Raw genomic sequence first — 7,945 nt, 5'->3', positions numbered from 1 at the left:
CTGGGTCTCTTGTCTCAGACACTGTGCTTTATCTTCTCCGTCTCTCTCAGCTTCCCTGTCTCTGTGGAGCTTTCTGACTTCCTCTCATCTCCCTTCATCAAGGACCAGTCATGCCCAAGGGCTGGAAATTTGGACTCTACAGGCATCACTTGAGCACCATCTGTGTACTGAGCCCTGGGCAGCATTGACTCCAACTTGACCCTTTCTTTCTAAGCAGATAAGCTGGTACGTTAGGATGCTGGGGACAGTTTGGAATTGGGGAGAGGTGCATTTTGATGGCAGGGGTCAGGGAGGCGCCTAAGATGGTGGAGGAAGCCCAGGCATGGGCCTAAGGAGTTCATTTTGCCTCGTGGATGCTAAGAAGTGGCTGGAGGTTTCTGAGCCAAGGCTCTGCTGGACTGGGGGTGGTGTTGCTAGTGAATGGCATGGACTGGAAAAAGCCAGACAGGAGGTGGGGGCAGGGCAGCTATGGAAGTAGACTGCAGGTGAAGCAGGAGGCGAGGAGTTGGCAAGAAGGCCCGTGTGCCCCCAGGTGATGTGAAGGTAACAGGCACTGCAGCCAGGCGAGGTGGGAGCAAGTTTGAGAAGGCAAAGGCAGGCAGACAAAGCTCTGGTCCAGGTCCAAGTCTGGACCACAACAAATGTCACAGAAGTCCGCGGTTGGGCTGAGGAGGGATTTGAATTCCTAATGCCCAAGTTTATCCCTCACCTGCTTGAGGAATGCATATTTTCCTCCGGAGACTCAGAAGACACTGGCTGCCTTTGCCAGTTGCATTCCCCTCTTCTTCCGGTAGGGGGCCCCCTCACCCACTCAGCCGCAAACGTGGCTGGAGAATCTGGGTCCCTCTCCATGGTAACAGCAATTGGCTCAAGGATGATCACGTGGCCCAATGAGAGTCAGCCCTGGAATTTTTGTGGGACCTGTTGGGAAACACTTCCCCTAGAGTGTTGGCTGGAGTTGTTAAGTGGAGCTGCTGGGGCCACCTTCACTCCAAGGCGGGGAGAAGCCTGCCTGAGAATGAAGCAGAGACAGGAGAGAGTTGAAAGATGGTGAGTGTGAGCCTCCTGAGAGCACCACTTGGACCCAAAGTGTTAGTTACTCAGTCGTGTCCAACTCTGTGACCTCATGGACTGTCGCCCACCAGGCTCCTCTGTCCATGGAATTCTCCAGGGGATCTTCCCAACCCAGGGCTTGAACCCAGGTCTCCCACATTGCAGGCAGACTCTTTACCGACTGAACCACCAGGGAAGCCAACAGCTGGCCTTGAAACTGGCCCTCCTGAACTTTTCAAGTTCTTGAGCCAATAAATGCCTATGATCGTTTAGGTTAGCTTTCCCTTGGTCTTTCCCCACCTGAGCCCCCACCCCTCCAACCAAGGGCTTGGAGGGTCTCCTGGACAAATCCAGAAGGAGGGATGGTTGTTGAGATGGTAGCTCTGACCCTGACTGTTTTTCTCTTGGAAGGACTGTCTCTTTCCTCCAGACTTTGTTTTTTCAATGCTCCCATGTGACAGGAACTTGGAAGTTTCACAGCTGAGCACAAGGAAATAGAGGCTAACATAGACCTGATTTGGACTTTGGAAGCAGGCTTTTCTAGAATCCTCAGAGCTCCAGCACTTCAGAGCTGTGTGACCTCAAGTAAGTATCTTAACCTCTCTGGGCCCAGCGTCCTCATCTGTAAAATGGAAAGAATAACGGTGCTTCCTCAGGTTGTTGTGAGGATTAATACATGTAAATTACTAAATACATGTAAAGTGCTCCAGACAAGCCCTGAAAGTGAACATGTTAGTTACTCAGTGGTGTCTGACTCTGTGACCTCATGAACTGTAGCCTGCCAGGCTCCTCTGTCCATGGGATTCTCCAGGCCAGAATACTGGAGTGGGTTGCCATTCCCTTCTCCAGGGTATCTTCCTGACCAAGGGATCAAACCCAGGTTTCCCACGTTGAAGGCAGATTCATTACCGTCTGAGCCACCAGGGAAGCCCATGGCACATAGTAAATCTCAATAAATATCAACTGCTGTTGTTGCTGCTATTATTATTGTAGTTATCCTCCAGCATGTCTAGACCCCAGAGCTCCAGCTGCTAGACCATGAAGCTCCAGGAGAGGCAGAATTGCCCAGCCCCAGCTGCTTTCGGCTTGTCCTCTGAGTTACACTTTGCTCCCTGAAGACTCGCCTCTCCCCCAAATGAGACAGACACTGGAGTTATCCACCCAGCTCAGCCCAGATGATCTAGAGCCTAAGTGGTGCCTTGTGGAATGACTGGAACCCCACCAGGAAACAGGCAAAGGGAAGACATTCCTGGCCAAGGCAAGGGCTTGAGTAAAGGGCTGGAGGTGTGACGATGCATCCCCACTGTGAGCGTTGGTGGCTCACAGCGTCAGGCCCAAGAGGGACCTTCAAGCAGAGGAATGGCTCACTGGAGGCTCATTTTTCCAGCATCTCTCCTTCATTATTGCTCTACCTCTACAGGCCTGGGGGGAAAAGGCCTCTAGGAGGCAAGCACCAGGATGTGGTACCAGGCCTGTTGTTCCTATCTCCTTCTAGGGTACCCCTGGGACAGACACTTGTGCCCATGGATGCCCTGGGTGACTTGGAGTCAGTGGCTTTCTCTCGTTAGACTTGACCGGAGATAACAATCTGCTTTGCATCAAAGAATCTCAAGAGACTCTTAAACTCAGCTTTTCTCCCTCAGGGCTCTCTCAAAGTATGAGCTCATTTGACCTCTTTGTAACCCTAAATGGTAGTTAGAGCAGGGATCAGCCTCCCCATCATAACAGATGAGAAAACTGATGCCAGGGAAGTGACTGAACAGGGTCCCGCAGGTACTCAGTGAAGAAGGCTGTGGAATGCAGCCTGTCTCCCACTAGACCCAGGGTCAGCAGATCCAGCCTGCCAGCTATTATTGTAAATAAAGTTTTACTGGCACACAGCCATGCTCATTCACTTACATATTGTCCCTGACTGCTTTCACAATTGGGAGAAGGCAATGGCAACCCACTCCAGTACTCTTGCCTGGAATATCCCATGTACAGAGGAGCCTGGTAGGCTGCAGTCCATGAGGTCGCTAAGAGTCAGACACGACTGAGCGACTTCACTTTCACTTTTCACTTCCATGCATTGGAGAAGGAAATGGCAACCCACTCCAGTGTTCTTGCCTGGAGAGTCCCAGGGACAGGGGAGCCTGTGGGCTGCCGTCTGTGGGGTCGCAGAGAGTCAGACACGACTGAAGCCACTTAGCAGCAGCAGCAGCAGCAGCTTTCACAATACAACAGCAGAATTGAGTAGTTGCTATAGAGACTGACTTGCAAAGTTGAAACTATTTACCACCTGGCCAACTGCTGCACTTGACTACACTTCCCTGTTGAAACTCTGTGGTTGAAAGAATATGATAAAAAATAATGACATTAATGGTAATAATAATAATAATTACCTACTATGTGCCACGGGCTTCCCAGGTGGCACTAGTGTTAAAGAACTTGACTACGGAATGGAGGTAGATGTAAGAGATGAGGGTTTGATCCCTGGGTCGGGAAGATCCTGGAGGAGGGCATGGCAACCCACTCCAGTATTCTTGCCTGGAGAATCCGATGGACAGAGGAGCCTGGTGGGCTACATTCCTTAGGGTCGCAAAGAGTCAGACAGTACTGAAGCGACTTTGCACACACGCTCAATGTGCTAGATAACCATGCAAGACTTTCCTGAATTTTTTATTGATTTGAAATGGTGTTGCTCAATGAATTTTCACTGAGTGTACCTGCAAAACCCACACCTGGATCAAGAAACAGAATATTACTTACTCTGGATGCCCCCTGCCCACTCCTTGCAGTCACTACCCTCCAAAGGGTAATTACTATCCTGACGTCTCTCTGCACAGATGTTTTCTAAATGTTTGAACATTTTCTGAACTTTCTATTCATGGAATCATACAGAATGTGCTCTTTTGTGTCTGGCTTCTTTCACTCAGTAAGATGTTTCTGAGATTCATCCATATTGCATGTCATTGGCGTCACAACACGCTTCTGCTGGTGGGCGTTTGGTCTGTTTCCAGTCTCCATGGAGTATTATAAATATGCAAGATATTGGACGTCATTTCACCCCGGCTCCAATGTGAGAGGGGGACCAATTAGCCCCACTGTACAGATGTGAAGACTGAGGTTAGATACTGTGGTGCCCATGAGGTGGCAGAGCAGGTGGGAAGAGCCATGAGCGCAGGTGTCCCTGTCCTGGCTCTCTGACTTCATTAGTTTCTGGCTTGACATACCATTGTGACTAATGACTGTTATGGCCCCATTTATAGGAAGAAATTTCTAGAAAATGCAAAAGTATGGAGACAACGTAGAGACTGATTTGTCTAGGGCTGGGAGCAAAAGATTGACCATAAGGAGGTCGGAGGGAATGATTTGAGGCAACTGGATTGTGGGGATAATTATACAACTGTGTGTGAACTTATTTGACTAGTTGTTTAGTCGCTAAAGTTGCAAAGTCATTTTAGTCATATCCAACTCTTTTGCAACCCTATGAACTGTAGCCCACCAGGCTCCTCTGTCCATGGGATTTCCCAGGCACTTGCTCGGTGGTAAAGAATTCGCCTACCAGTGCAGGAGATGTGGGTTCCATCCCTGGGTCCGGAAGATCCCCTGGAGAAGGAAATGGCAGTCCATCCAGTATTCTTGCCTGGGAACTTGCATGGACAGAGGAGCCTGGTGGGCTGCAGTCCATGGGGTCGCCAAGAGTCGGACATGACTGAGCAACTAAACAAGAACAACAGTAAACTTACTAAAGTTCATTGAATTGTAAACTTAAAATTGGCGAATTTTATGGGGAGTAGATTACACCTCAATAAAGCTTAAAAATAAAAAAACCCAAACCCACAGGCATTTATTTCTCCACCCTCTATCCACACACACCCCCATCCCCACTCCGCCTCCCCCTGTGCCTGAATTTCCATTAGAGGTGTGAAGCTGGCTGTGCAAACTGCCCAGAGCTGTTGAGCCATGGAACTGGCAGCCCCCCACCAGCCTGCCTCTCCCTGCAAAGACACGGGGGTCTCCTTGGCCAGAGGTGACATCCGAAGCAATCACAATCCTGTTTGGCTTTACTATATCCGACCTGCCGCCTGCCAGGGGCCAGAGAGCCACGCGCAGCGGATGCACCGGCCCCAAACTGTTTCTCCAAGTAGTCCCCAGAGAAGGTCGCTGCCTTTCAGTTTCTGCACTTGTTTATTTTCAAAGGGACGTTGCCAGACCGCTAGGCCACCCCTGCCCTTTCATGGTTTGTTTTATGCAAAAGATTTCAGGAAGAAAGAGGAGGTAAAGCGACCTGCAACCAATTACTCTGCTGGCAAAGAACAGCCACAGGCCCCAGCTGGGAGGTTTGAGGGATGTGTGTGAGGCTGAGATGCCCCTTTGTTACCCTGCCACCCCAAGAACAGGAATCCTGAGAGTGTTAATAATCATTGCAGGGGATTTTCTGGCAGTCCAGGGGTTAGGGCTCTGCCTTTCCACTGCAGTGGGCAGGGATTCGATCCCTGGTCAGGGAACTAAGATCCCGCATGCCATGCAGCCATAAAAAAAAAAAAAAGAAGAAAGAAAGAAAAGGAAAAAATAATAATCATTGCAAATATTCAAGAAGAAGAAGGAAAAGAAAATAATAATCATTGCAAATATTCAAGAAGAAGAAGGAAAAGAAAATAATAATCATTGCAAATATTCAAAGTGGACATTGGAATAGTTAGACATCCATGTGCAAAAAGGAATGACCCTCAGCCCATACCTCACATCTTATAACAAAATTCTCCAAATGACTCACAGACCAAAATGTCACTCTAAAGATTCTAGGAAAACACAGAAGATCTTTGTGACCTTGGGTTAGGCAATGATTTTTTAAACGTGACATCACAGCACTAACTATAGTAAAAAGAATTGGTAAATTGGATTTCATCAATATTTAAATATCAGGCTCTGCTAAAGACACTGTTAAAAGAATGAAAAAAAAAAAGGATGAGCAAATGATCTTTGCAAAACACTTACCTGATAAAGGACTTCTATCTAGAATATATGAAGAACTCTCAAAACTCAGTGATAAAGCAATCCCACCCCAACCCCCGCCAAAAAAGAACTAGCCAAATATTTGCATAGACGTTTCATCAAAGAAAATATGTGGAAGGCAAATGAGCACATGAAAGATGCGGCACATCATTAATTACTAGGGAAATGCAAGTTAAAACTACAGCAAGATACCATTACACTCCCACTAGAATAGATGAAAAGGCCAGAATGCCAAATGCTAGTGAAGATGCAGAGCAACATAGCCCTCCTCCACTGCAGGTGGGAAGGCAAAACAAATACAGTCATTTGGAAAAGAGTTTGGCAGATCTTTATATGGTTAAGCCTGAACTTACCCTGCAACCTGGTCATCCCACTCCTAGGTACTTACCTAAGAAAAAATGTACAAAAGTCTATTGTGAATGTTTATAGTGGCCTTATTTGTAATCACCAAAAGCTGGAAACAACTAAATTGGCCCTAAATTGTGGTACAGTCATGAGATGAATGCAGCAATAAAAGAGGAATGAACTACAGACACCCAGGGCAATAAGGAAGCCTCTCGGATGCGTCATGCTAAGTGAAAGAAGCCAGACCCAAGGCTGTTCACTGAATGACTCCATTTATTAATATGTGACATTCTGAAAAGGGCAAAACCATAGGCACACGAAGCAGATCAGTGGTTGCCAGGGGCTGGGGCGGAAAGAGGGATTGATTGCAAGCGGTTGAGAAGGAATCTGTGTTGTGAGAGAGTGTTGGGACTATTCCACATCTTTTATTTTTTTTCAGTTTGGCCGAGCAGCATGTGGGATCTTAGTTCCCCAACCAGGGATTGAACTGGTGCCCCCTGCATTGGAAGCATGGAATCTTAACCCCTGGACAACCAGGGAAGTCCCACCACATTTGTTTGTGGTGGTGACTACATGATGGAGTATGTTCATCCAAAATCATGAAACAATACACTAAAAGGAGAGAACTTTAGGTAAGTTATTCCCCAACACAACAAAGCAAAAATAATAATAATAGCCAACCAAGCATCACATACTATGTGCGAGGCACTCTTGAAGCACTTTCCATATAGTAACTCAGGCAGCCCTCACGACAACCCAGAGAAGCAAGTATTAATCATCCCCAGGTTGTGAAAGTTTTGTGGCCGGAGATCTCTCACCTTCTTAATTTTCTCCCCTTCCTCAGTCAGGTCCGTAGGGCCTTCCTCCTTCTGTAACCTTCATTTTATCCTGTGGCTGTCTTTCTCCCATATCTATACAGGAAAGATTTCCACCTCACTGGTTCCACTGAGAGAGACACAACTAGCGGAGCAGAGACTTCAAACTTGAATGCCTACAGGAACCAGGCAGGTCATGGAATTAACAAAGCACGCTGCGAACAGTAGGGTGTGGTGGGGACTGGGGAAAACTGGAGAGCCAGGCTGGGTCTAAAGGGCATTGTCCCTCCTCAGCTCCAGCTTCTACCGTTATGGAACTGGAAAGAGCCCAGTATTGCCAGATCTTCTGATAGTTCAGGAAGATTCTAACACCCTCACATTTATATGAAATGTCATGATTTTTTCAATGTTAGCAAGTAAGTCAAAATTTTAAAAAACTTGTTTAGATATTAGTTTTTACTGTGGTAAAGGCATGTTCATCCTTTTCTTTTCACCCCAAGTACAAGACACAGAAGCAGAAAAGCTGAAATAAGGCAACATCTGAAGCCTCAAACCACCATATACAGAGTAGACAGGAGAGGTCTTCCCTGGTGGTCCAGTGGTTAAGAATTCCTTGGGAGGTGGGGGGCGAGGTGGGGGCTGGGCAGGAAGAATCCGCCTGCCAGTGCAGGGGACACAGGTTTGATCCCTGGTCCCCGAAGATCCCACTGCCATGGATCAAGTAAGCCGGTGCA

Source organism: Bison bison, unplaced genomic scaffold (genome assembly GCF_000754665.1).
Source record: "Bison bison bison isolate TAMUID 2011002044 unplaced genomic scaffold, Bison_UMD1.0 scf7180017864160, whole genome shotgun sequence".
In the NCBI taxonomy this organism is placed as follows: Eukaryota; Metazoa; Chordata; class Mammalia; order Artiodactyla; family Bovidae; genus Bison; species Bison bison.
The sequence above is the reverse complement of the archived record's forward strand: the minus strand, read 5'-3'. Positions refer to the sequence as shown.